Raw genomic sequence first — 27,687 nt, 5'->3', positions numbered from 1 at the left:
CCTCCTTACACAGGCATTGAAGTGAAGAGCTGTTAAATGTTTAACAACTGGTTTTCCTGGGGATAAAAGCTTTTATTTATAATGCTTGCCAGTTTCTATGGTCTATATATCTCTACCATGTCAATTTTAAGCTACCAATGTGACCTCACTAAACTCGTGGATTTGGGAATAGAGGCACACAGTGAACACTTTTTTTAATCATATGTATCACTTGGAAGAATTATTAGAGTAGATCACAGGGAATTCTATTAATTTATCCCCATAAACTAAATGCCTACAAATGTTCTCTTTCTATGATCAAAATAGTCATCACGAATACCATAATGAAAAATATCCACATGAAGAATCGCTCTATGACTTTTGTGACCTTCTTTCATTCACTCCCCTTGCAATTGGTGGCCTTGTGGTCTTTGAGGCACTCAGCAATGTATTCGATATTCCTCATCAGCACTTCGTACCATGCACAGTAACTGTCAGCATGCTGCAGGTTCTCTCCCTGATATCCCAAGTCATTCTTTTTTTATTACTGTTCAGTTACACTTGTCTCACCTTTTTCCCCATTGCTCACCCTTATCCAGCTCCCCTATCACTCTCACAGTCAATCCCCCCACCGTTGTCCATGTCCATGAATTTGTTCATCTCCTTTCTGGGAAGGTGTTTGTTCCTAGCTGTTTTCAGATTAGGCTCTGGAAGTTTGTCATAAAAGTTCATCAGGTGGTCCTGTTCCTGGTCATGGCAGGGGCTACGGTAGCTCTCACCCATGTCATAGACAAATAAGATCCTGGGTATGTATTTCAGTATAACCACCCTGACCCAAAGTGGCACTGGCCAGGCCTCAGCTCCACAGAGTATATATTCATCACCATAATGGTCAAGGCAAGGGAGGCTGTGATCAAGGCCATCACGGCTGTATAGTATTTTCCTAATAGAGGGGCATTTTCTGAGTCGAGCATGATCTCTGTTACCTTGAGCTAAAATGCAGACATGGCCAATAGGATGGTCAATCCAGGGAGACCTTTTCCCCAAAGGCTGCAGAGAGATAAAAACTCAAGGGAGCCAGAAAGATATGAGGATACAGAGGATGAGGAGATTGACTATATAGAAGGGAGACCTCCTCTTGAGAAGAAGAGTGAATGTCACATTGGGATAAGGCTCAGAGCAGCAACCATAAGATATCACATTCTTCACAGCAAGCATGCCATGACCCCCCCCACCCACTCTACGTCCTCAATGAAGTTGGAGATGTCTCCGCACACTCAGCACTTTTTTTAAAAAATATATTTATTGATTATGCTATTACAGTTGTCCCATTTCCCACCCCACTCCACTCCATCCTGCCCACCCCCCTCCCTCCCACATTCCCCCCCCATAGTTCATGTCCATGGGTCATACTTATAAGTTCTTTGGCTTCTACATTTCCTACACTATTTTTACCCTCCCCCTGTCTATTTTCCACCTATCATCTATGCTACTTATTCTCTGTACCTTTACTCCCCTCTCCCCCTCCCACTCTCTTATTGACAACCCTCATGTTCTAGTTGTTTGCCTAGTTTGCTCTCGTTTTTGTTTTATGTGTGGTCGTTAATAACTGTGAGTTTGTTCTCTTTTTTACTGTTCCTATTTTTGATCTTCTTTTTCTTAGGTAACTCCCTTTAACAAGAGAGTCCCAAAGAAGCTGGACCCAAGGAGGAACACAACAAGGCACATCATAATTACATTACACTCAGCAGTTTTAAACCAGTCTGTGTTGACTCCAGCACACCACTAAAGTGCACTTATCTCAAACCTTCCTCTATGACTATGTGAATTCTAGTGCTACATGATGGAAACAATAGAGAAGAAATCTATCATTTGCAACTGTAGCAAGGAAGGGGGGAGTAAAGACAAGGCTGCTTTGATTAATTCACTATATCTTGAATTCCTTATATAGTTTAAGGGGTGGGAAAAAGTAGGTATGTGGAACAGGGCTTATTCTTGTAGTATTATTTATTAATATCTGTGTTATCTGTGTTATTTATTTGTATTACAACTGTAAACCTACTTTTTCCCCACCCCTGTGTGTGTATGTGTATAATTCTATTCTATCCATGATGCAGGTATTTAGATGATCATTTTACCATTTAGAATAATATTGTTTCAATTTTTCTAGAATTTGGAAGAATAAATATTATTGCAAAAAATAACTTTGAGAATGGTTAATTCTATAGTTGTAATTTTAAGTCAAAGAAGTTTTGAAATTCAGGCAATGTAGCACAGAAGATGATTGGGCTGGAAAAAATATTCTAAAAATAAACTACTCTTCCAGGTTTCTATTTTCTAGTGTTTTTTAACCTTACCACATGAAAGAAAGGTTAAACACCCTTCAAAACACACGATTGGCTAATTAACAGAACATAGATGCTGAAAATACACTACATTGTAAAACAGGTCATTTCAAAGTGATTTTCCCTAAGAATAGTAATCTAGAGGAAGAAAACGTTATAGTTTCATGAGTCTGGAACTACACAATAAAATTTTAATCAGATGAAATCACATAATGATGTTTTTATGCATGAATATTTCAACCACCAGTCTTAATATGAAAGACTAGGGGCTGAATGTATATTATTTGTAGAAAAATATGGCACAATTTATTTAGAACTACTTTTAATAGAAACTGCCTATATTTCACAAGTCAATAAAAATAAAAACATTGGAGAATAATGGTCATCTTGACATATTTAAAATGCATCTCTATAAATTTATTTCTCACACTCCTGGAGGATAGGAGTCCAAGATCAGGGTGCCAGCATGGCTGTGTGAGGAGGGTGTTTTCCTGGCTGTGGACAGCCAACTTCCGTTCACATGGTGCGTGTTCACATGGTGTTAAGGAGTTAGTGAGCTCTGTGGGGTCTCTTTTAATAGAGCACTAATGCCATGCATGGAGACTCCACTCTCAGGACCTAATCGCTTCCCCAAACTCCACCTTCTAATAATATTACATTGGGCATTAGGATTTTAACATATACGTTTTGGGAGAACACAAACATTCAGACCATCAAAAGTATGAACTGGAATTTGTTACACTTAGTAAAGATTTTAAAATTTCCCATAGCTGTAAATTATACCATGGCCCTAACCAATGTTAGGAATGATATTGCAGATATAAAAATAAGGTCTACATGTATTTATAGATTCCTCAATGGTATTTTCTATTTTAGTATCAAAGTCTGAATTAAAGTATATTTATGGTAATCAAAGCCCATGAGAAATATTGTCTGCTTAGTTGAATACAGTGGTTATACAGAAAGCTTCAGGCCTAATATATAAAACACTTAAACAATCTAAGATTAAAATCTTATAATAAATTGAGATCTCTGGGAAGCAGACTCTGAAGCCAGATATACTGTACAGGAGGTTTAATAGTTAATGCTCTTAGAATCACCTATAGAAAGGACAGGGACAAAGGAGGATTAGACAGGAGGGATAAGTTGAGCTGTGATACAGTCCCAAATAAGGTTTCAGCTGATCCTCCCTGGGAGCCCTAGAGCTGGGACCACCCATTACAGAAGCAGTGGGGCTGGGCCTTTATACTTTCACACTGATCAGTAATTTGATGTAGTCTGGCGCAACTAAGGGATCCTCGGGTAAGGCAATTTACTCCGCTTGAGGCAATCTCCAAAGAGGGCTAAGAATTGAGGCTAAAACCAGGAGTAATTTCATCATTACTGAAGGGAAGTCTGAGTGCAACATCACAACCTCTACCACATAACTCTCTGATGAAATAAGAGAAAGCGGTCACCCTATGAAAGGATAATCTTTTTCCTCAATAGTTTGAAGGAGGCATCTGTTGAAAATCTCATCCACCCACATCCACTCAACTACTGTTTTCTTCTTATGTGAGCATCATTTGATTTAAATTATACACTTTTACGAAGAAAATAATGACTCTTTTACCTGAGCTGTGTAATAAAGAGTGAACACAATGTAATGGAAAAGCAATGCTGATGGTATAAAAATTAATTCAGATATTGAATATTTCTACCTAGTTTCTTCTCTGTGTATGGCATTAACACAATACATTGCATGTGCTTTTAAGATTATTTGATGTATACACACAAATATTGACTTTTCTAACTGATTCTACAAGATAAATAATAGTCTTCCCAAACATACTGGGCCCAATAAGAAAAATGCAGATCCTTAATATTTAAAAGTGTTTACTCCTGATAAATATTTACATTTTCACAGCTTCCCAGTGCCCGAAGTGCAAAATTCTTCAGCTGTTCATGAGAAGACTAAACACAGAGGAGGCATAGTACTATCAGTAGACAAACTTTATAGTAATCTGTAAAATCTAGATATACAAGATTAGTTTTCTTCCTGTTTTTAACCCAAAGGCGAGGCCAGAGAGTAGTGTAGCCAATGTGTGTATTCTGCTGTGCTGTGATTGGATGTCACGGCAGGAAAAAAGCCCAGTGGAATAAGTTAATGTGCAATAAAACATCTCACAGTAACCGGAGGGGAGGGGGAGGGGACAAAAATGGGAAAAGAGGAAAGGGTTTTCAGAAACATCTATAAAGGACACATGGACAAAACCAAGGGGGAGGGTGGAAGCAGGGGAGGAAGGTGGGTTTGGTTGGGGCGGGGTAGAGAGGTGGGGAGAAAATGCAGACAACTGTAATTGAACAACAATAAAATAATTTTTTTAAAAAAAGCTTGGAAGCCCTTTTGCAACATATGTTGTATGGGAAAACCACATCAGTGAATTCTCCCTAACAGAGTATCTATTGTATTAAGTATATAGTGTCCAATTTCCCTAATACTATTTATATGATCCCTTTGCAAAATGTTCTTAACCAATATGAAAAACAATAAAAATTCAAATTGTTACTTCTTATTATTTCCCACAGTTTGTGACTTTATTAGTTGGAGAGTAGTCTTAGATATGCACAAATGCAGTATCCAATTCTGTACATTTGTTACATTAGCTAGAAGGGATTATACATAGAGACATACAGATATGGATGTGTAAGATATAGATATAAATATAGATATAGATCTTTCTATGACTACTAACTAGAAATGCAAAGCACACTCATGTATTTTTTCATAACATTTTTTATTTCCAACTGTATTTAAGTGTAATTGAAGTGCAATAAACTGCACATATTTAAAGAAAACAATTTGGTAACTTATGTGAAATGTATAGACCTGTGGATCCTTTGCCCAAATAAAGACAAACATTTTGATCACCCAAAAGTTTCTTTGTGCCCCTTAGTAATTAATGCGTAAATCCACCCCTGTCTCTAGGCAATCGCCGATCTGCTTTCTGTTACTATGGATACATTTTCATTTTATTAGAAGTCTGTGTAAATGGAATTATATAGTATGCACACTTTTTGATCTTGCATCTTTTCTCAGCATGATAATTTTGTAATTCATCTGTGTTGTTTTATGTATCAGTAATCCATTCCTTTTTATCACTAGGTAGTATTCTATTGCATGTGCGTGCCCAAATCAGTTCATCCACTGATATGTTTTATGGACACTTGAGTTGCAGTCAGGCTTTGGCCATTACAAACAAAGTTGCCTGTCATATGTGTATAGAAGTCCTTATGGGGGCATATGTTTTCCTTTCTTTGGAGTGAATACCTAGGAGGGGCATGGCTGGACCATATAGCAAGTTTTCTTTAAAGTTTTTAAGGACCAAGATGTTTTCCAAAATGTATTTAAAATTAATATTTTCCCCCCCACCACTATATGAGAGTTCTAGTTGCTCCACATTCATTTCAACATTCGGTATAGTTTGTCATGTTAATTTTTTCATTTGTGATGCTATCTCAGTGGGATTTAATTTGCAATTCCCTGATGATTCATAATGTTCAACATCCTTTTATGTGCATGTAGGTGATCAATACATGATCCTTTTAAAAAGTATCTTTTAAATATTTTGCCTGTTTTCTTATAATTAAATTATAAGAGGTTGTAATACATATAAGAAAAATATATAACTATATTATATATATGATACAATTTATAACAAATTCTGTTATATTTGTATTTATATATATAACAATTATATATATGCATATAATAATATATATATATTTAGAGTTCAAGTACTTTTTCGGATTCCAACTACTTTCTCACAGTTTTAGCAGAGGAATTATGCTAAATAACAAGTATTTCTACATTTTCTTCATATAAAATGAATTCATTAAATCAAATTAACTGGGCACATAGGAGGTAAGGACAGCATGAACAAGAAGAACAATGTGAAAATCATACAAGGAAAGCAGACACACTGAAGCTCCAGATAATACAGGTATCAGACAAATTTTTAAATATCTTATTCTATTAGAGACATTGCATTTTGGGGCCAAGAATTAAAAGCTGAAAAAATAATGTATTATCACTGACATTTTTGTTAATTTATTTCATCATCCCATCTCATTAAAAAAATATTCACTAATCAAAATTTTCTTAGGACAGTGAAAAGCAGCTTTTGGCCCAGAATTTAAGGTGGAAGTGGGCTGACACTGGTCCATGAGACAAATGTGGCCCACTGCCAGTTTTTGTTTGCCCAACATGATAGAAGTATTTTTACATTTTTAAAGACTTGAAAAAATAAAAAGAAAAATATTTCATGCATGACATGTTAACATTATTTACAAATCACATTTCAATGATCACAAATAAGGTTTTATTAGAACACAAAAAATAATGAAAGTTTGAGAATTAAGTAGTATAACAACTGATATTAAGAAATTAATGTGCGGCCGTGGCTGGTGTGGTTCAGTGGATTGATTGCTGGCCTGCAAACCAAAGGGTCACTGATTTGATTCCCAGTCAGGACACATGCCTGGGTTGTGGGCCAGGTCCCCAGTGGAGGGCTTGTGAAAGACAACCACACATTGAAGTTTCTCTCCCTCTTTTTCTCCCTGCCTTCCCCTCTGTCTAAAAACAAATAAACAAAATCTTAAAAAAGAAATTAATGTGCAATTTTACAAGAATACTGAAGGTAGCTAAAAGTGTAATCAGAAACTGGAAAATGTGTATCAAAAGAAAATATACATCTAAATTCTGAGAGAAAATAAACAAGGATGGAAAAGACATAAGATGGTAAGAGGAATGAAAGAGAGATTGAAAAACTTTTACATATAAGTATAGTCCAAGAGGGATAATGGAAATATATATAATAAATGTTTTACATAATAAAATACATAATGAAATACATATTTATCTAATATATTTATCTAATATATAATAAAATATAATAGATGAAATTCTATTATATATAATAAATAAATATATATAATAAAAGAGATGAAAATTCTTAAAAATCTTTGAAAGCCATTAAGTTATAGGTGTTATAACCCATATGAACCTTAACAAAAATAAATACAAGGTAAAGAACAGCTAGGAACATGAATATAAAACTCTTATAAACCAATAACAAAAAACATCTTAAAAGTCTTAGGAGAGAAAAAGTATTTTCAAAGGAGTAATACTAATGCAAGTATCATAAAATATGATAGAACGTTATTGTCAAACTGTTTAAAAACTTAATTGCGTGCATAACATTCTACATCAAGCAAAGATAACTTCTAAGAATAAATTTGAAATGAAGATTTTTTTAAAAAAGCAAATAGTGTTAATTTAGTCACCAGTAGATGCACATTAAGGAAATATAAAAGGTCCTTTAGGCAGAAGGAAAAAGTTACCAGATGATAGCTTGTCAATTAGGGAAGCAATGGAAAACAATGAAAGGATACATATGTAAGAAAATAAAAATGAGTATTGACTATATGTATCAATAATTATAATTTATATCTGAATGAATAATTTCAAAAGACTTAAGGAAGAAAAGGGAATATCAAATATGAAGAAAATAGAAAGCTAAAGTGAGATGGTATATTTAAACCCAAATATATCAGTAATTACATTAAATTTAAATAGACTACATTCTCCAGCTAAAAGACTAGATAATTGTGAGTTATGTAATATTAAAAGATGATTATATACTATTTAAAATGTGTCCAAATTATTAGAAAAACAGTTTTAAGGTAAAGTTAAGGATAAAATATGTCATGGAATTAGTAGCCAAAACAAAATAAAATAATTACATTAATATCAGGGAATGTGTATTCTAAGGATAGGGATTTTTTCCAAGGATAAATAGGAATAGTCATGGGAATAGGAATAATAATTAAAGTTTCAGTACCCTATAAATATATAAAAATTCTAAAACTGTATGTCCTTAACAACAGATCTTTATATTAAAAAATAATAAAATTATATGCTCAATTCAGTCAAATGAAACAAAAGCATTGATAAAACTTACTATCTAATGATAAGATAACTTTTTAGCAAACTGCTAATAAAAGGAACTTCTTTAATTTTTAAAACTATGAGCAAAAATTTACAGCACACATCATACTTAATTGCAAATGTTGCACATTTTCTCTTTAAGATAAAGAGTGAAACAAAGTTTTCTATTACCACCACTTGTATATTCCACATAATTTTGTAGTAGGGTACAAAGCCGGTGCCAATATCAATAAAAAACAATAAAATATGTAGGTATTATAATGAAAGAAATGAAACTCTCATTATCCACAGACAATATAATTTGAATAAATTATTAAAGTTAATCAGTGAAGTTAGTATGGTAGCAGAATATGAGGACAATATTTCAAAATTAATTGCATATCTACATCCTGACTTCAAAAAATTAGAACATGAAATTTTAAACTATTCCACTTATAACAGACATTTCTTGAAGCACATGTAAAGAAACCTTACAATAACATAAAAATGTTTTTAAAAATACCGAGGAATAAAGTGAATGGAAGATATGGGAAAACTCAACACAGAAAGCTATAAAAATATTAGTGAGAAAAATTTATCTAGGTATAAATAAATGGAGCATATAACATGTTCACTGACTTAAAAAGCTCATTTTTTTTCCTTTTTATTAAACTTATTGAGGTGACATTGGTTAACAAAATCATGCAGGTTTCAGGTACATAGTTCTACCACACGTCATCTGTAGTTAGTTTTAATTAAGCTTTGTAAGAGATGGATTTTTCCCCCTCTAATTTTATTGTTATTCAAGTACAGTTCTCTGCCTTTTCCCCCCACCCCAGCCTAATCCCCAGCCCTCCCCACCTCCCTCCCATTTCCACCCCCCACCCCACCCCCCACCCCCCATTATTGTCCATGTGTCCTTTATAATTGTTCCTACAAACCCTTCACCCTTAAAAAGCTCATTTTTAAAGATATTCTTCCCAAAATTATCTATGCACTCATTACTCCCAGAACAAAATTCTATTTCGTCTTTTGTGAAAACTGACATACTTCTTTTAAAAACTTAATGCTTACGTAAGGATGAAAATTGACCAAGTCACTCTCGCAGAAGAAGAACAAGGTAGGAGGGTGTAATTTACTTGATGTCAAATAGATGGCTGATAAAAAGAAATTAGCAAATGTATAACTATAAAGAAACAGTAATTAAGATAGCATTTTACTGATTCAAAGGTAGACAAATATAATCAAGAGTCCAGAGACAAAGCTACACATACATGGAGCTTTAGTTTATTACAAAGTTGACATGGAAGATAAGAGAGTAAACAAAAAATATTTTGTTAAGGGGGCTGATTCAAATGGATATGAATGTGAAACAAAATGAAACTGAACCCAACTCACCATTCACACACGATTTAAGTGGATTGTAGATATTGAAGTACAGATTAATGAGTAAATCTCATAGTATTAGTATAGGATAATCATAAATTCATTCAATTTTATTCTGGGAAGAGAAGATACTCAATTTCTTCCTCTCAGGGCCAAGAAAGCAGTTCTGCTTCACTTCATTCATCCCAGCTGCTTGCCTTCTACTGTCCCCTCACAGTGTTCTCAAAATACACCTCCACTTTCTCATTTTCCACATTGGCATAAACCACCCCAGGTTCCTCTCCTGCGGTGTGTTTCTGATGTTTTCTTCTATACAGCCTCTTGTCTGAGGTGATATCATGTGTCCCCATGTATTTCTTTTTCTTCCCTCCAGTCTTCTTCAGAAGAAATGTCTCTTCTATTGATCCATATCTCCTCATATCTCATCCAGTTGCATTTCTGTACCTGTATATATGTGTCTGTCTCAGTATCTCATTATCTTTCTCTGCCTCTAGGCTTTACTAGATCATTTTATTTAGCCCGATAATTTTCAAATCTCTTCACTGTAAAAAGAAATGATGAAACTACTTTTGGGACACCCATTGTTTCTCAAGCTATCTTTTTGTGTCTCTTTTTACTCACCCAAAAATTATTACTATATTTTATTTATATGTATATCTGTTCACTTAGTAACCTCATGTAATATAATAATCAGCTAATTACAAAATCCATCAGCTATCTTTCTTTTCTTCATTGTGAATATCTCTCAACAGAATTTGGTTACCGCACATTTAATACTCAACTCTCCCAAAACCTTCCTTTGTGAGATACATTTCTCTCCTAGCTCCCATTCCACTTGACCACATCTCTTTCTTCTTTTCTAAGTCTTCTGTCTTCATTCACTACTTAATTACAGATAATCTCCAATATTTTGACATTTTCTCCCTTCTCTTTCCATGCTTCATTTTATTATTCACACCTCTAGCTTCATTTTCTTATGTGCTTATTAATTTTAAATTTGTATTTTAATACACAACTCAAAATTACCTCAGTACTAGCTGTTCATTGAGGCCAGTATTGATGGTCATCACAATTAATAACTTCTTTATCTTCACTCACACAGCACTTTACATGCTATGTTTTTTTAAACATTTTTTTAGTTTAATTGTTGTTCAATTACAGTTGTCTCCATTTCCCACCACCACCACTCCCCCACACCCCAGCCATCCCACCTCCTACCCTTGATCCTACTCCCCTTTGGTTTTGTCCATGTGTCCTTTGTACCTGTTCCCGAAATCCCTTCCCCCTTCCCCCCCATTATCCCCTCCCACCTCCCCTCTGGTTACTGTAATTTTGTTCTTAATTTCAATGTCTCTGGTTATATTTTGCTTACTTGTTTGTTTTGTTGATGAGGTTCCACTTATAGGTGAGATCATGTGGTATTTGGCTTTCACCATGTGGCTTATTTCACCTAGCATAATGTTCTCTAGATCCATCCATGCTGTCGCAAAAGGTAGGAGCTCTTTCTGCTGTGTAGTATTCCATTGTGTAAATGTACCATAGTTTTTTGATCCACTCATTTATTGATGGGCACTTGGGTTGCTTCCAGCACTTGGCTATTGTAAATTGTGCTGCTATGAACATTGGGGTGCATAGGATATTTTGAATTGGAGTTTCAGGGTTATTAGGGTATAATCCCAACAATGGAGTTGCTGGATCAAAAGGCAGTTCCATTTTTAGTTTTTTGAGGAAATTCCATATTGTTTTCCATAGTGGTTGCACCAGTCTGCAATCCCACCAACAGTGTACTAGGGTTCCCTTTTCTCCATACCCTCTCCAACACTTGTTGTTTGTTGATTTGTTTGTGATGGCCATTCTCACTGGTGTGACGTGGTATCTCATTGTGGTTTTAATTTGCATTTCTCTGATGGCTAGCGATGCTGAGTATCTTTTCATATGTCTCTGGGCCCTCTGTATGTCCTCCTTGGAGAAGTGTCTGTTCAAGTCCTATTCCAAAAAATTCAAGAAGACAGACAATTCCCAAATGCTGTTTATGCAGCTGGCATCATCCTAATCCCCAAACCAGATAAAGACACAACAAAGAAAGAAAACTTCAGGCCAATATCACTGATGAACACAGTCACTAAAATCCTCAACAAAATATGGGCAAACCGCATCCAGCAATACATTAAAAAGATCATACACCATGATCAAGTGGGATTCATGCCAGGGGTGCAAGGATGGTACAATATTTGCAAATCAGTAAATGTAATACATCACATAAACAACAGCAAAGACAAAAACCACATGATCATATCAATAGATGTGGAAAAAGCATTTGATAAAGTACAGCACCCATTTATGATAAAAACACTCAGCAAAGTGTGAATAGAAGGAGCCATCTTCAACATAATAAAGGCCATATATGCACGCTACATTTTGAACCTAGTAATAATATTTCCTTGTATTCAGAATAGCCATTTGCATGCCTGTATCTTTCACTTTCTCCAAAATGCAAGTACTTTGGAAGCAAGGACCATGAATTTGCCATCTCTGTATAGGGGTTTGGGGTATTGTGCTTTTCTCTTTTCCAAGAGAAAATTTCAGTTCTGTGACAAAATTTCCTATCACTGTGCCGAGCTTTAGCCCTATGCTACCACTAGCGTCATCTGTAGACAGACAGCATTGAAATGGAAGCCATTTTTTGCTCTGCACCATGGATATTCTGCCCTATTCCAATTTCTGGGCACAATTACAAATTTGCTCTTTGCATTGTAGTACATTAATTCTAACCATTACACTTTTGGCACCTGACTTTCCTAAAGGATGTGTGTGTGTTGTAAAATCATTCAATCGAGTCTCAAATGCCCTCCCAAATAGGTAGCTCATAGAAGTCTCAACAGCACTTCCTGTAAGAGGTAATAGAATAAGAGTCATAGTTGAGGGAATCACTATTTCCTTTGTTGTAATTTTGCCCAGGAGCTCAAGCAGTTATTTCACATCTTTGTGTTTATATATTTTATGTTTTTTTAATTATTTAAAAATTAACTATGTGTTAGAGTAATCTACAATGAAATGAAGATTGCAATTTTAGTTGATATTTTCTCAGCAAGTTCATTGAGGGAAATGAAGTGTCTCTATCTTTTTCTTTTTTGTTATACTGCTTTGCTTTTCTACTTAAAGAATGCTTAAATGGAGTTAAAGAGGCATATCTGAGCTGGATTTTTTTTCCAGTACTATGGTTTCAATGGCCTTTCCCTTATCTCATTTTATCTTCATGTGATGGCCAGAATGGAGTGCACAATTTTGTTAGGTCTTATCAAAAAATAAGGGAAACTAATTAAATTAGCATTCCTCTAAATTAATAGGTAGCTCTTCTTGATATTTTCCTTTGCATCCTTTGCTCTTTATAAGATAATGACCTCAATATTAGTGTAAAAAAACACAGTTAAAATTAATAATTTGAAATTACCCTTCTCTCCACGTGCTTACTCAGCCCACACTTTGCTCATACCTGCAATGCAGTAAAAAGCGGAAAACTGCCCTAGTTTTAAGTTTGTTATTGAGCGCTCCCTCCCTCATCTTCCTGAATGGTTAGTAGGTTTTCTTCATTTATGTTGCCTCACCATGAACTGAATTTTTAAAAATTATTAAAGTGTTACCAAATTTTTAGTCAGTTCTGTTTTGAGTAAACAGAACTCAAAATGTAACATTGATTTACATTTTGAAATTTAGTGTGAGACTTACCCCATGATTTTTTCATATTTGCTGGCCCATAAAATGTGGGTCAGAGTTTGTCATATGATATTCAAAGGGACATACATTTAGTAGGCATTGCCACCCACCCACAATTGCCAGTTGTGCCTGTAACTAAGAAAATAATAAACAGAAAATTTGCAAGATGCATGGTGTCGATTAGGAGAGAACTATACAAAGTTCAGAGATTATCACATGTTCCTTATCCAGGTTGTCCTAAAATGACTAAGAACTAAAATAAAAACAAATAATAAAACCCATCTTGGGTGAAATGGGCTTTTTGGAACCAAATAACATTATCATTAATGTTGTCATCTGCACATTACATGTAAGTATCATATTCTGCATTAAGGTTTTCTACCCCTTTAAATTTTCATGCTAAAACATAGTTTATTGATTTGGGGGTTAATGAAACTGCTAAAGCAAAAAAAAAAAAAATACCTGCAGCATAAGAGAACCTCAACAAGAGGAAGATGAATTATGCAGAATATTTTAATTGAGTTAAGCAGAAATTTAAACAGAATAAACAAACAAAAGCTTAAAAGTCTCTCTATCCACAAGAATAACTCTGATATTTAACCTCAAAAGATGTTTAACACCCTTGCCTATAACAGACATGTGATGTAGAAGTTGAGAGGTTGGGTGATGAAACAGATCATCAGCTGTCAGGGAAAATGGTGCATCTGTGCCTCAGCATAGTCAGTGACCACAGTGACTTATTCAAATCAGTTATGTATGCTATGTGAAAAATCATTTTATACAAAAGAAATGAATATTCAATATCTAGTGACCAAGATATAAACTTCATCAATAACATCCATTTAAAATGAACAATACTTTTTACTATGTGGTTGTTTTTCTGAAACATCTCTAATCCAGTAAGTTAGGTATAAAGTTCAACTATCATGATGGAATGTACCTAACACAATTTTGAATCTTTTATACTTTCTGTTACTGCCATTCTGGGAATATTTACATATTCATTATATAATTTTTGCCTGCTCTTTATATACATAGTTCCCATGGTTTTAAGATATTTCTTTCAAAAGTCAAGGAATTATATGCTCCTATTTTAAGTCCTTAAACACCTGCTGCCACGCACTTCTTGGTTTTATTAAATTTTACCATATCACCCACGGCTTTCATCGTCTTAGACCCACAAGACCTAACATTGTTGCTTGAGTATGTGTGTGTCTCACCACCCTTTCCATCATTTTAGTTTCCCTTTGCCAAACTGTTTCTAGTTGAATTTCTCTGAACCATGCTCTTGAGCTCCATAATGAAATGCCTGTCAAAGCAAGATACTTTTCCAGCTAGGTACTACAACATACTCTATCAGGAAGTACATTTTTCTCTTTTTAAAATATATTTTATTATAGTTGAGGTTCCCTGATGCTATGTTATTACAGTTGTCCCATTTTCCCCTTGTCCCCCCTCTGCCTGGTGCCCCCCTTCCCACCAGCATCCCCCCCCCTTAGTTCATGTCCATGGATCATGCGTATAATTTCTTTCTCTTCTCCATTTCCTATACAGTTCTTAACATCCCTCCGTCTATCAGGAAGCAATTATTTCTTTATTAACTATTTATTTTAGTCCCTGCCAGGGTATGATATTGATCAGCTATTCACTATGTATAATTTTTAGTACTGACTTGGCTGCTGTAGGAAGTATAAGGAGTAACTCAACCCATAAATAAGTATAATTTTACTCAGGGGATTTATGGGAAAATTATGCATAAAGATTAATACTAGCATTAATATTTAAAATCCATGTGGCTAAGACTAATAATTTGTCACTAGCAGGAAGTTCACCCAAGCAATGTTTAAAAATTGTGACATTAATTGATCAATCTTGTGTAGACCTGAATTGGTTAAGCTACCTACAGTTATGTATTTGAAGTTCACAGTATTTGAAATATTGAATTTCCACTTCATTTATAATTTAAGGTGAACAAAATGCAGATAGCATTTAGGAAACTGAATATAATATTGAGAGAGAAAAGAAGAGTTTAGTTCGAACTGCGGTCTTCTACTACTTACTCGGTTGTTAATTTGCTCCATGACCTTCAGGCAGTAACCTCATTGTGTCTCCGAGGATATAATAATCCTGACCTGCTTCACAGGGGCGTGCTGTACCTTAATTGATGTGTGTTAAGCGCCTGGAGGTACTTTAATGAAAGCCATTATTGAAATGCAATTATTAACATTTAGGATAATGAAGTTAGCTTTAGCTTAGATGGTTTAGCCAAGCCTGGTATGAAGATGGTTTATAAGTTCAAGAACACAAAAATTCCCTGATACAATTTGGTATTTTTTAAAGGCCTAAAAAAGCAAAACTAAAAAAATGAAACCATAACTGGCTTATTTGCTGACTTTAGCAGCATTAGGACTTGCAGTTTATTGCTTTGTCTCTGATCAAGTGCATTGCAATCAATGCAAATTACTACAGCAAAGCCAGGAGATAATTTTGTAAAAATGTCAAAAATGCAAAATTTGGGACAGCTGGATAGGCTAGAAATGACTATTGATTTTGTAAAGGTTGGTAAATTACAATACCTCCTTACTTTAAGGTAGATTGCAACTCTTGCATTTTAAACAAGATCAACTCTAATTTTAAACTTCAAGAAAGATTTAGTGTATTTACATGCATTACTTTTATCCATGAGAAAGTTAGATCATGTGCTTACCTAGTAGAAACGAGTTGAGAAATTCCCAGTAGGACTCATCCTTCTGCTGAACAATTCCTACCTGTCTATACATTTCAGCGGGCTTGTCTTTTCACTCAGAGAGCCCCAAGACAAGACTGAAAATAAGTTAAAAGAAAGGGAAAAATAACCTCCTTATTCTCAAGAAATTACAGAAACAGAGAAACAAATAAGCAAAAATAAGCATTTTCATAAAATGGTCTCAAAAATGGTCATTCCATCTTAAGTAATGTCACACATTCATCAATTTTCTATTAATGGTATTCTTTAACTAATATCAATTGGATGTAATAGTACAACAATGTCTTAAACACAGGGTCACACAAACTGAAAATTCAAGACAGAGGGATTTTCTTCAATTAGATCTTAGTTTTAGCCACAGTGTGGAAAGTTTCCGTGCTTCTAAAAGTACATAATATAATACTCTTTTAGGATTTATTTTTTTGTTTATTTATTTTTCCTGAATATTTTAGAAAAAAATTATCTTAAAAGCTGCAATTAACACCGATGATATCACTTCTCATAATTAACAAAATTATCTTATTAGTGAAAATATTTTTATTTTTTATTTTATATTATACATGTATTTAACATGGAGAACATTGTTTAAACAAATGTTTTGTTCCCCTCAGTCCAATTCTCCTCTAAACTTCATCAGTGCATAACATTATCATGAATTTGTTTATAATTATAATATAATTTAATATTTTATAACATATGTGTGTATATATTAGGAAATAATATATTATATTGGGTTTTAGTATTTATATATTTTAAATATATATTAATGACATTATACTGCTTGTATCATTGTGCAATTTGCTTTTTCATTTAATATTGTATCCTTTCTTTATATTTATGTTCACGCAGACAAATCTACTTCACTCATTTTAACACACCACTGTATTCATAAACCATAATATTCTTTTTTAAGCTTGACCCAATGATATATTTTATTGATTTTTAGAGAGAATGGAAGGAGGAGAGACAGAAACATACATCTGTTGCCTCCTATAGGCGCCCCACTGGGGATTGAAGCACAACCTAGTAATGTGCCCTGACCAGGAATTGAACCTGCAACCTTTTGGTGCATGGGATGATGCTCCAACCAACTGAGCTGCCCAGTGAACCATAATATTCATATATGTATTTCTATGGGTAGATGTTTAGATTGACTATTACGGTTTTATTTTTTACCCATATACACAGTGTATAAACGACTCCTTGTGCACGTGTGCAAAAGTTTTTCTTGAGTATATAATCTAGGAGTTGAAATGATAAATAATTATATGTGTACATTTAAAAATTTGCCAGCTCTTATACATTGCCTTCTGAAGAGCTTATGTCAGTGAAAACTATCAAAAATACATTGGAGTTAAAATCTTTTTTTTTCAATATTATATTCTCACGTGGCAAGAGGATGAAGAATAGTGTTCACTGGTGGAGTATATATGTAGTTTGGTAGGGCCACCATGAAATAATAAGACAGACTGGTTGGCTTAAATAACAAATTGATTTTTTGCATTTGTGGGGGTTTAGTTTCTTCTGAGGCCTCTCTCCTTGGCTTGCAGTTGGCTACCTTCTCCCTGCAACCACACATTCCCTATCTTCCCTGTTCATGCATCACTGGGAGCTCTTTATGTGTTCAGATCTTATCTTCTTTTGAGAATACCAGTCGGATTGGATTAAAGTCTACCCATATGACCTCATTTAACCTTACTTACTTTTCCAAAGGACTTACCTCCAGATATAGTCACATTCTAGGCTCCCAGCAGTTAAGATTTCAACATATGAATTTTGGTGCAATGAAATTCAGGTCATAATGTGTGTGTGTGTATGTGTGTAATTTCCCTCAGATATATATGTGTGTGTGCATATATCTATATCATCTATATCTATCAATTTCACCTATATCTATAGTCTCCCTAGATGGTAACCAGACATGTAATATGAAAAACAGAGACATTTATTAAAGAAAAACATTGTAAATAGGACAGTAACACCTCAGTCTCCTTCAAGTAGGTACTTCGGCACCTCACACAGTTCTCCCCATCACCACCAGCTGCCCTGTCATATTTTCCTGAATCTCATCAACAGTCTGAAATCATCTTTCGAAGGTGATTTTAGTTTTGGGAAAAGCCAGAAGTCACAGGGCGCCAAATCTGGGCTATAGAGGGGCTGAGTCACCTGGGGGATTCGGTGTTTCACCAAAGTACTCTGCTCAAGATGTGATGAAGCTGCCAATTACCAGTTGCCCATAGCTGCGGCCTTCTGAATATTCCGAGTAGTTTCTGTGCAGGAATGTCCAAGCTTAATGAAAAATCTGATGCAGGTTTGTTGCTCTACTCGCTCAGTCACTTTGAATGTGACAGCCACACAGTACACATGCTCACTCAACAGTGTCTACCACCCGCACTGACTAGTACAGTGAAGTCATAATTCACGCATGTGCATTCTGGTCCACTCTCCTTGGCTGTCAGGTTACATTAATGTCAGACAAACCATTCTTATTATATTAACAAAGGCTGGACTTTTTCCAAACAGGCCCCATATACATATATATGAAACTCTATCAAAATCACTTGCATGTCCCCATTCCCTCATGCATCCTTTCAACATATTGAACAGTAACTATATTCAGATGTTGAACATACAGATAGAGAAAGACATGTGCTTTGCAGGCTTTCAGACTTGAGTTTGAATTTTGATTGTGTGCTTAATACCAGCAATACGTCGGGTAAATTACCTATGCTTTTGTCATCAGTTTCCTTATCTTTAAAGTAGAAATAAAACTACTACGTACTTTATGTTCGAGTGGTCAGTGGTGTGGGCTGTGAAGGAATTCACAAAAAGAAGAAAATCCAGAGAGTAGAAGTTTTTATTTTTACTTTCCCCGGGGAGGGTAAGGGCTAGGTGAAGGGAAATGCACCAGCCCGGAGGAGTTAGGGCTTTGGGCTTTTATTCAGTAATGGAGTGGTTGTAGAGCAGGATGTTTCAGTTAGGTTTCAATTTGTTTCGATGTTATTTTTGGGCGCAGGGTCTGGTCTGGGTGGTGCCGTAATTGTGGTCTGGTACATCTTGTTTCATAGGTTCCTGGAACATCTGTGCTTTCAGGGTGCTCTCAGTCATTTTCTAGTCCTGAGAATAAAGGCTCATAAAACAATTAGGGTCAGTCATGCTTTATGCGGTCCAGGCAGCTCTGGCAAAGAGGGCCTGAAAAAGGTGCTTTTGGCCTATTACTTTATAGAACTTTCATGTTGCTACATACAATGAAATACTCAGTGTCTGTTGTCCTGACGATCTCTGTTAATAGAAGGTAGACTGTTTCCTTTTTCTTAACACTCTCTGTTCCACGAACTTCTGGGAAACAACTATTCCTGAGTTCTCCTAATAACTCTGACGGTTATTTCTCCTGCTTCATTGCGGATCTCTTTCCCCTGTCCATTCCTTAAAAATTAATGTGCCTATGGCTCTGCCTCCAGAACACTGACGGCTGCAGTGTCCCCGTGACTCTCATAAAAGCACATGGTTTCACCAAAGCCATAGAGGCAATGAACACAGTCTCTATTTCCAGCCTCAATTGCTGCACTGACACATGTGTATATGTGTGTGTCCATACATAAATTATTTATTGAAGTATTCATTTAGCAACCAATATAAGATGTGAGTTGTATTTTCTAAATAAAACCAGGACCATGTATAAAGAGTATATGGTCAAAGCTAAAGGGAGTAGGTTAGAGGCTGAGAAATGGGGATGGGCGAGGTGGGGTGGGGGTGCATTGTGGAGTGAAAATGGAGACAACTGTACTTGAATAACAATAAAAAAAGATCATTGGTTAAATTGAAAAAAAAAAAGAGTCCCATTCTGAAATTTAGATCTAAAATTTATATGAGGAACTTTCTGAGAATGGCATCTTCCTTCCTCCATCCTGTAACTCACCCATCTCCGTGTTTGCCAAGGATGTCATGAATGTGTGCTTTTTAAAACTGAATGGCTGTTACCCAAATTTCAGTGGGAAAAATTTGCTATTGAACAAAACTAGCTTCATAAACCCAGTCAAATCTCACAGTTTTAAATCAGAGCAAGCAGGAATAATTGTGTATCTCAAGTGAGACAGTGAAAAGGAAATGATTTTAAAATGTATTTAAAATGTATAATGTATTAATGTAACTGGGCAATAAATGGAGGTACTCCACCTGCAAGGGACACAAATGAAAAGGAGTCTTACAAAGTAGAAAACTTGGAGATATATTTTTCTTTGTATTAAATTTATTCATTTTTAAGTACATTTTATTGATTATGTTATTACATTTTTATTTTTTACATTATTGCAGTGTGACTTTCGCTGTGTCTCTCACCTTCCAACTACAACCAGAGATACTTTTTTTTCTAATATTTAAGCTAAATACTCAACTATAAAACTTTTGCTCACCTTTGTCGATAGCAGGACTGAAATTCTTTTGAAATCTAGGAGTCAAACAATGTATTAAATATGATTTTCCAGTTAGCATTCACACTTCACTTGCCTTTAAAAAAAGAACAAAATTGACCTTAGTGTTCTGAAATCCTCAGATAATAAAGCCCTTCCCTTGTTAAGAAGCTACTTATTATTACCTTTGTTTAGTTTCCCGCCTCTGTTCCAATTTTGTTTTAGCTTGTTTATGATTCTCTGCTATAATTTCGTAATACACTGTGAGGTTTCTAAATTGACCATTTCCATAAATTAAAAAATGAATTCTGAATGTCACATGTATAAAAGTAAATATGTCACAGATTTAGGCGTGTGATAACTATGGCAAACCATCCCTCTTTTGAATTTAAAATGTCTCCTGATGTCTCACTCTTCCATTGGGCTACATAAGATGAAGCTCCTCAAGCATAATAAACATTATTTTTGTAGAAATACAGTGTTGTGGTCAATAAAGAGAGTTTATATAAATACAAATAATTCAAGTACTTTGAACTTCTCTGTACTCAGACTACCCCAGATACAGTAAACACATTTCAAATCCTAGGTGGTTTATCGTGGAAATATACAACTTCTATTTTAACAAAAACAAATACTTTTTTTTACCAGTTTTATTAAATTCAAAAAGGAACAGTCTTCTTGCATTTTGATTTGATAACAGAGATTGCATTTGGTAAAATTATTTGATTAACTATAATCACCATTATTAGATTAGAGGGAATTAAATTATAATTACTAAAAATTACAGGTAATTACATTACAGCTTAATTTCAAAGCTAAACTCATCTCCCCCCAAAAAACATTTTATCCGTGTGCTTAAATTATGCCTGTATATCTATTAATGTGATACATAATAATGGCTTTGGTCATTTGAAAGCCAAAAGTATGTAATTGAACAATTATTACAGCCACACTGCCTGAAGGCACTATTTGTCAAGTGAGTTATATGATGGCCAATTATATCCACTCAACCTTGAAGGATAATTCTATTTTCTGATGGGAACAAATTACTATTACACTTCTCCTCCCCCCACCAAAGTTTAACTGTTGGCTTTTACAATGTAAATTTTCTCAAATGCACAGTCTTTTAGAGTGCCAGATTTACTTTGATTTAAATAAAACTGTTTAATACATACACTTATCAGAATATCTCACATTAATATTCAAAGAAAATTAAAATAAAACCTCAGCCCTCAAGAACGTAGACACAATCTAAGAAATAAAGGTAAAGTTTTGAGTCCTTATAATAGTCTGAAAACTCCTAGCCTTGAACTATGCATTTTTCTCAATCAAAAAGTAGTGACTTTGCTTTAACAGCTCGATTCATTCCTTTTTATCTTGTTTCACCAGTCCATATGAACCGGTTACTAGGTATTTCAAGTAGCCCTTTCTCTCTGACAGTACTTATGGTTCTACTTTCTTCAATCCCTTATCTTTTCTGCTTCCTTACTTTGTTCAAGTGCACTTTGGAGCCCCATGGGAAAATGCCAATGAGGTGTAAACGCCTGTGTGAGAAACTTGTTTCTCACCCTAGCACAGCAGGTTAATCGCAGACATTTTCTAAAGGGAAAGAGATGGTGATTTTGACATCTTATGAGTGAGTAGCTCACGGCAAAGAAAACACTCAGTATTGATTGATGGAAATATCCTGAACTGTGACTCAGAAGTCCTGACTGACTAACTACATATTACTTTGGATAAATCTCTTAATCTCTGAACAGCAGATACTTTGAATATAAATTGGGGCTTGAAGTAGACAGCTCCTTTTAAACTCTAAAATGCTGTGAATGTGATGTCAAATTATGGATCAATGTATTTCCCTACATTACTCATTTTGTTTCCATTGATCACTTACTATCATTAAACATATCTAATGGCTACATTTCAAAATAGCATCCATTTTTTAAAAATAACAAAATACAACTTTTACTTAGTTACTCAGTCCAATATTATTCTACTACAAGGAATTAATAGTATACAATAATAATAGTATAATGTTAACTACCATCCTGAAAAGACCCATTCCTCCTCAACATTCAGTCTTTTTCTTTTTTTTTCCAAACATGCTTTTAAGCATTTTTCTTTTCTTTTTTTAAAATTTTTATTGTTATTCAGTTACAGTTGTATGCCTTTTCTCCCCATTAGTCTTTTTCTAATTCAGTCACATTGTGAAAGATGGCTGGATTCAGAGTTAAAAGAAAGCCCGTAGTCACACTAGAAAAGAATACGCCTGTGCAATTTCTAACCTTTCTTATGGTTTAATTATTGCAACCAATCAGAGAAACTGCATTTACTCTATTGCCAATAACTCACAAAGAGTAAATTATCATTTTAGAATTAAGCAAAATTAAGTTACCATGAAGTTATAAAATCAGATTAACCAAGAAAATGTGCACAAATGAACACTTGAGGAAAAATGAGTATGCTTCTGGAGAATGCAGTACACGGAATGGAGAATGTGGAGGTGAAAAACATAATAACAGAAGTCGTGGATGTTCATGTACAGTCTGCTTTGCTATGAAATATTTACTGCTTAAGGAAAATAGTCACTCGGGAAAATGTCAGATGTAACATATCATGACCTACCATTTAAAAAATAATAACTCCTGCTTTTTCTAGATAAAAGGCAGCCTTCTAGATTTTCTAGGCAAGCCCAAGAAATAGAGGCAAATTATGCAGTGAAAATCAAACTTCTTCTTAACTGCTTTTTAATTAAATTCAATACTTATAAAGTGCCTGTTAGTGAATGAGCTAGCAGTTTGGGAGGATACAAAGATAATTTAGTCTTGGTTCACACCTTCCACCTGCTTATAATCTCATCTGCTTTAGATTCTGCAAGAAATAACTAAATGATTTGGAGGGTTTTTTTTAGGTAACTCTTTAAATTATTATTGAAAAAGTCTCTTTCTATAAGTATATTGTCCTGAGCAACTAGAACAGTGCCAAGATCAGTACATCTGTATTAGATGAATGAATGACTGTTTACAGTTTGGAAAGAATGATGTTTACCTTCAAGCTTTCAAGAGCAGGTTGAAATGTCCTGCTTACTTTTAGCTAGTGACATAACAATAATTTTATTCAGTTTGATATCTGAATATTTAGTATACCAGGAAAAGTTAAACTACATTCACTGTTTTGCTAGATGTCTAATGGATACCATATAACTACATTTATAGTTTGTTCAGAAAACTGAAATAGTAGAGTAACTAATTTGGTTAAGGAACAAGGTCCAGACTGATTTTTAAACTGTACTCTACAATTTGTTACTTATGTGACCTTAAGCAAGTTTCTTATCCTACCTGGGGCTCAATTGCTCTGTATTCAAAGTGGATTTAGAAAATACACACTATCTCTCATGGTGGTGGCTGATTTTGCAATGAGATTATGAAATTATGTCTGTTTACAGTCATGAAGGAGTAACAGGGTCTCATGTTCTCTTTGAATTTGTATTAACTTGACAACTAGACAAGTATATAAAGCAGTGGAAAACAGTTATCCCACATATTAGGAAACAGGCACCACAGGATTGTGGGACCTGAGAAAAGGGAAGTAAGCAAGTTGTGACATGCAATTTACTTGAGCTGTCAGCCTAGAGGTGACTCCAGACCATGCCACAGATTGGGGGAAGCTAAACAGGCCCCCAATTTCTCACAAGACTGTGGAGATAGTGATTGAAAGTTGGAGAGGCCACAGTGGCTAGAAGTTGTAGGGTAGAATTCCAGAGAGAAGGAAACTACAAAGAAAAGAGCTCTATGAACCAGCTTAAGGGTCACCTTTAGTCTTTGGCTTAAATCTATTTTGTATATGCATTTGGAGAAACTGCAAGAGGGCGGGAAAATAATAACTTCCCAGGATAAATATACTAAGGTGGCTGGAGTAAGCTTCATAATTCCCCAAACTAAAGTTTTTCCAGGAATCATTCATAGGGATGAAAAATTTAATACTTTTCCTCACACCTTCTATGTTCTTCTAGGTGGGCTAATACTCGAATGAACAGAGACAGATTAACAGGAGAAAATCAAGGTTTAATACAAGCACGTGGGGATTCACATAAGCATGAGAAATTCCACAGACAGTGAGGCAGTGGTGGGTATGTATGACATTTTGGACAAAGGATGAAATGGGGAGAAGAGGGTCTTAAATTTTAGAAGTGAGACTGGGTGATTTACAGCTAGTTAAAGAAAACCTGAACATACATAACAAGCAAATTCTTGCTAGTTAACTCAGTTCAGCACAGGGGATATCCAGCTAACAGGCCCCTACCTGAAGCACTCCTATTTATCATATTTAACTCAAATTAAGCTAGGGTAAATCCTTGAGACACCTTCTTGAAGCAGCTTTTTCTATTCGGAATCTTTAGACAGAAAAGAAAGTCAAAGTTTTTTTCCTGAGTCTTTTCATTTCTTTTTTTAACTTTATTTTTATTGTTGACACTATTACAAATGCCCCCATTTTCACCTTCTTGGCCCACCTCCACCCAGCCCCTATCTCCCTTCCCTCTGGCCATCACCACACTGTTGTCTCCATCCCTGTCATTCTTATCTGTTCTTTGGCTATTTCCTTCACCTTCTTTCATTCAGCCCCACCCCCTGTCCTTTCCCCTCTGACAGCTGTCAGTCTGTTCCATGTATCCACGCTACTATTTCTATTTTGTTTGCTACCTTATTTTGTTCATTAGATTCCACATATAAGTGAGTTATGTGGTATTAGTCTTTCTTTGACTGGCTTATTACATTTAGCATAATGATCTACAGATCCATCTATGTTGTAGCAAAATTAAGAATTCCTTCTTTTTTATGGACGTGTAGTATTCCATTGTGTAAATGTACCACAGCTTTTTTATCCACTTATCTACTGATAGGCACTTGGATTGTTTCCAGATCTTGGCTATTTGTTTCTTAATAAACAACCTAAAACTAGTATCCCAAAAAGGCAGCTTCAGGGTCGTGGCACTTTGGTCCTCCTTATATTCAATTTCCCAATCTTCAGGGATAATACACGAGGCATTCAGTAGACACCTCAGAGGAATCACATGTGAATAATGAGAGCAAATTCATCTTATATTATCATCTACTCTGGGTCTGCTCTAGTAAAAATGATCCTTAGAAGGATGAAACTTTTTTCCAAGTATCTAAATTGACTACCAGAACAAAGTCTAACACTCTTTGAAAGAATACAACAAATTCTGAATATCACAAATGTAAAGTTTAAAATGTTTATAATCCAGTAAAGATTACTAGACATGAGAAGAAAAACATGACTCATAAACAGGAGAAAACTCAGTCACTATAAATATACCCAGAAATAACAGAGTTTCTGCTATTGACATCTTACAAAGAAAGATGTGAATTTTATGACATTACAGTATAAACTACTAAAAATGACAGAACAAATGGAAAAAAAGACTGAATAGATTATTAGTGATTTTTCAAACATTATAAAATTTTATAATATATATGTAATTGGAGCATCAGAAGGAAAAGAGAGAGAAAGAGAGGCACAAACAACAATTAAATAATATTTCCATGTTTTTAAAAAATTATAACTAAAACCATGAATTCAAGAACTTCAATAAAATTAAAACACGATAAAAATAAAGAAAAACCAAATAAAGGCAGATCAAACTCAAATTGCTGAAAATAAATGATAAAGAACACCTTAAAAAGAGAGAGAAAAGAGATGAATTTTGTAACAAGAGGAAGATGCTAGACTTCCTGTCACAAACTATGTAAGCTGAGCAACAGTGGGAAAGCGTCTGTTAATTGATGAAAGACAAAACAAATTGAAAAGCTATAATTGTCAAGCTATCAAGAATTTATTTTTAAAATGAAAGGAAAATTAAGACACTTTTAGAAAAGTAAACTCGGAGACTTCTGTCACCAGCAGATCATAAATATTTAATGTCACAAAGAACTGAAAGTGAGGGATAGAAGTATAGCTAATAAACCAATAGTGGAAACAAAATGGAATGCTAAAATATGTAATTAATCCAAAATACAACAGGAAAATGAGGAAAGGGGTCAAAGAAGGAATGGAGAAAATAGGAAGTCAGTAGATTTCAATGAAATCTAGCAATAAATACTTTACCTCTACAAGTAAATTTCCAGTTAGAAGACTGAGAGCATATGATTAGATAAAGAAAAGGCAGTACAAACTTTTATTCTTTCTCCAAGAAACTCACTTTAAATATAAAGGAAATATAGGTTAAGAGCAAAAGGATTTTTAAAAAATATTCTACACAAATGCTAATCATAAGAAAGTTGGAGTGGCAACATTAATATCAAACCTTATAGACTTCAAAAGAAGAATTATGAGTAGGAATAAAGAGGAATATTTCATAATTATAAGAGTCATTTAATCAATAAGTTATAAAGACTCCTAAAAGGCATTCAACTAATACATAACTCATTAATACATGAAGCAAAAACTTTAAGTACAAAAAGAAGAAATACACAAATTCTCAATTATAGATGATCATTTCAATACTTTTCTCTAAGTAATTGATAAAACAAGAGTTTAGAAAACTTAAATAACACTATAAAAAAAACTTAATTAACATTTATAGGTGACTTTACCCAAAAGGAAATAAACAAACATTCTTTTCAAGTGCACATGCAATATTTATCAAGATAGACATACAGACTGGGTATAAAATAATTCTCAAAAATTTAAAAGAAATTAAATCACACAAAGTATTGTTTCTATAACAACTAGAAATCAATAACAGAAAGATATATGGAAAATTTTAAGTTTGAAAATTAAGAAACACACTTCCAAATAGCTCATGGGATAAAGAAGAAATCTCAGGGAAATTAAGAAAATATTTTAAACATGAAATAAATTGAAAACACAGTATTTATTTTTTAACTTATTTTTATTGTATTTTTTCCATTACCATTGACCTCCGTTACATCCTCTTCCACCTCCATCCACCCACCCTGTGCTCCACAGTCACCACCCTGTTGTCCATGTCCATGAGTGCTTTTTCCTTTTTGCTCAATCCCTCCATCCTCTAACCACTCCCCCTTAGCTGTCATCCTGCTCTTCATCTACGAGCCTGTCTCTGTTTTGCTTATTAGTTCAATTTGTACATTAGATTCC

The 27,687-nt window shown here is 34.5% G+C and overlaps 1 pseudogene; it reads right to left on the bottom strand.

The window, feature by feature from the left end:
• Nucleotides 1-274: 274 nt before the first annotated feature.
• On the bottom strand, nucleotides 275-27,635 carry LOC112310559 (neuronal acetylcholine receptor subunit alpha-9 pseudogene; annotated as a pseudogene).
• Between the last annotated feature and the right edge of the window lie 52 nt (nucleotides 27,636-27,687).

The sequence above is a fragment of the Desmodus rotundus genome, chromosome X (assembly GCF_022682495.2).
Source record: "Desmodus rotundus isolate HL8 chromosome X, HLdesRot8A.1, whole genome shotgun sequence".
Taxonomy (NCBI): domain Eukaryota; kingdom Metazoa; phylum Chordata; class Mammalia; order Chiroptera; family Phyllostomidae; genus Desmodus; species Desmodus rotundus.
This window is presented reverse-complemented; position numbering and strand designations above follow the sequence as displayed.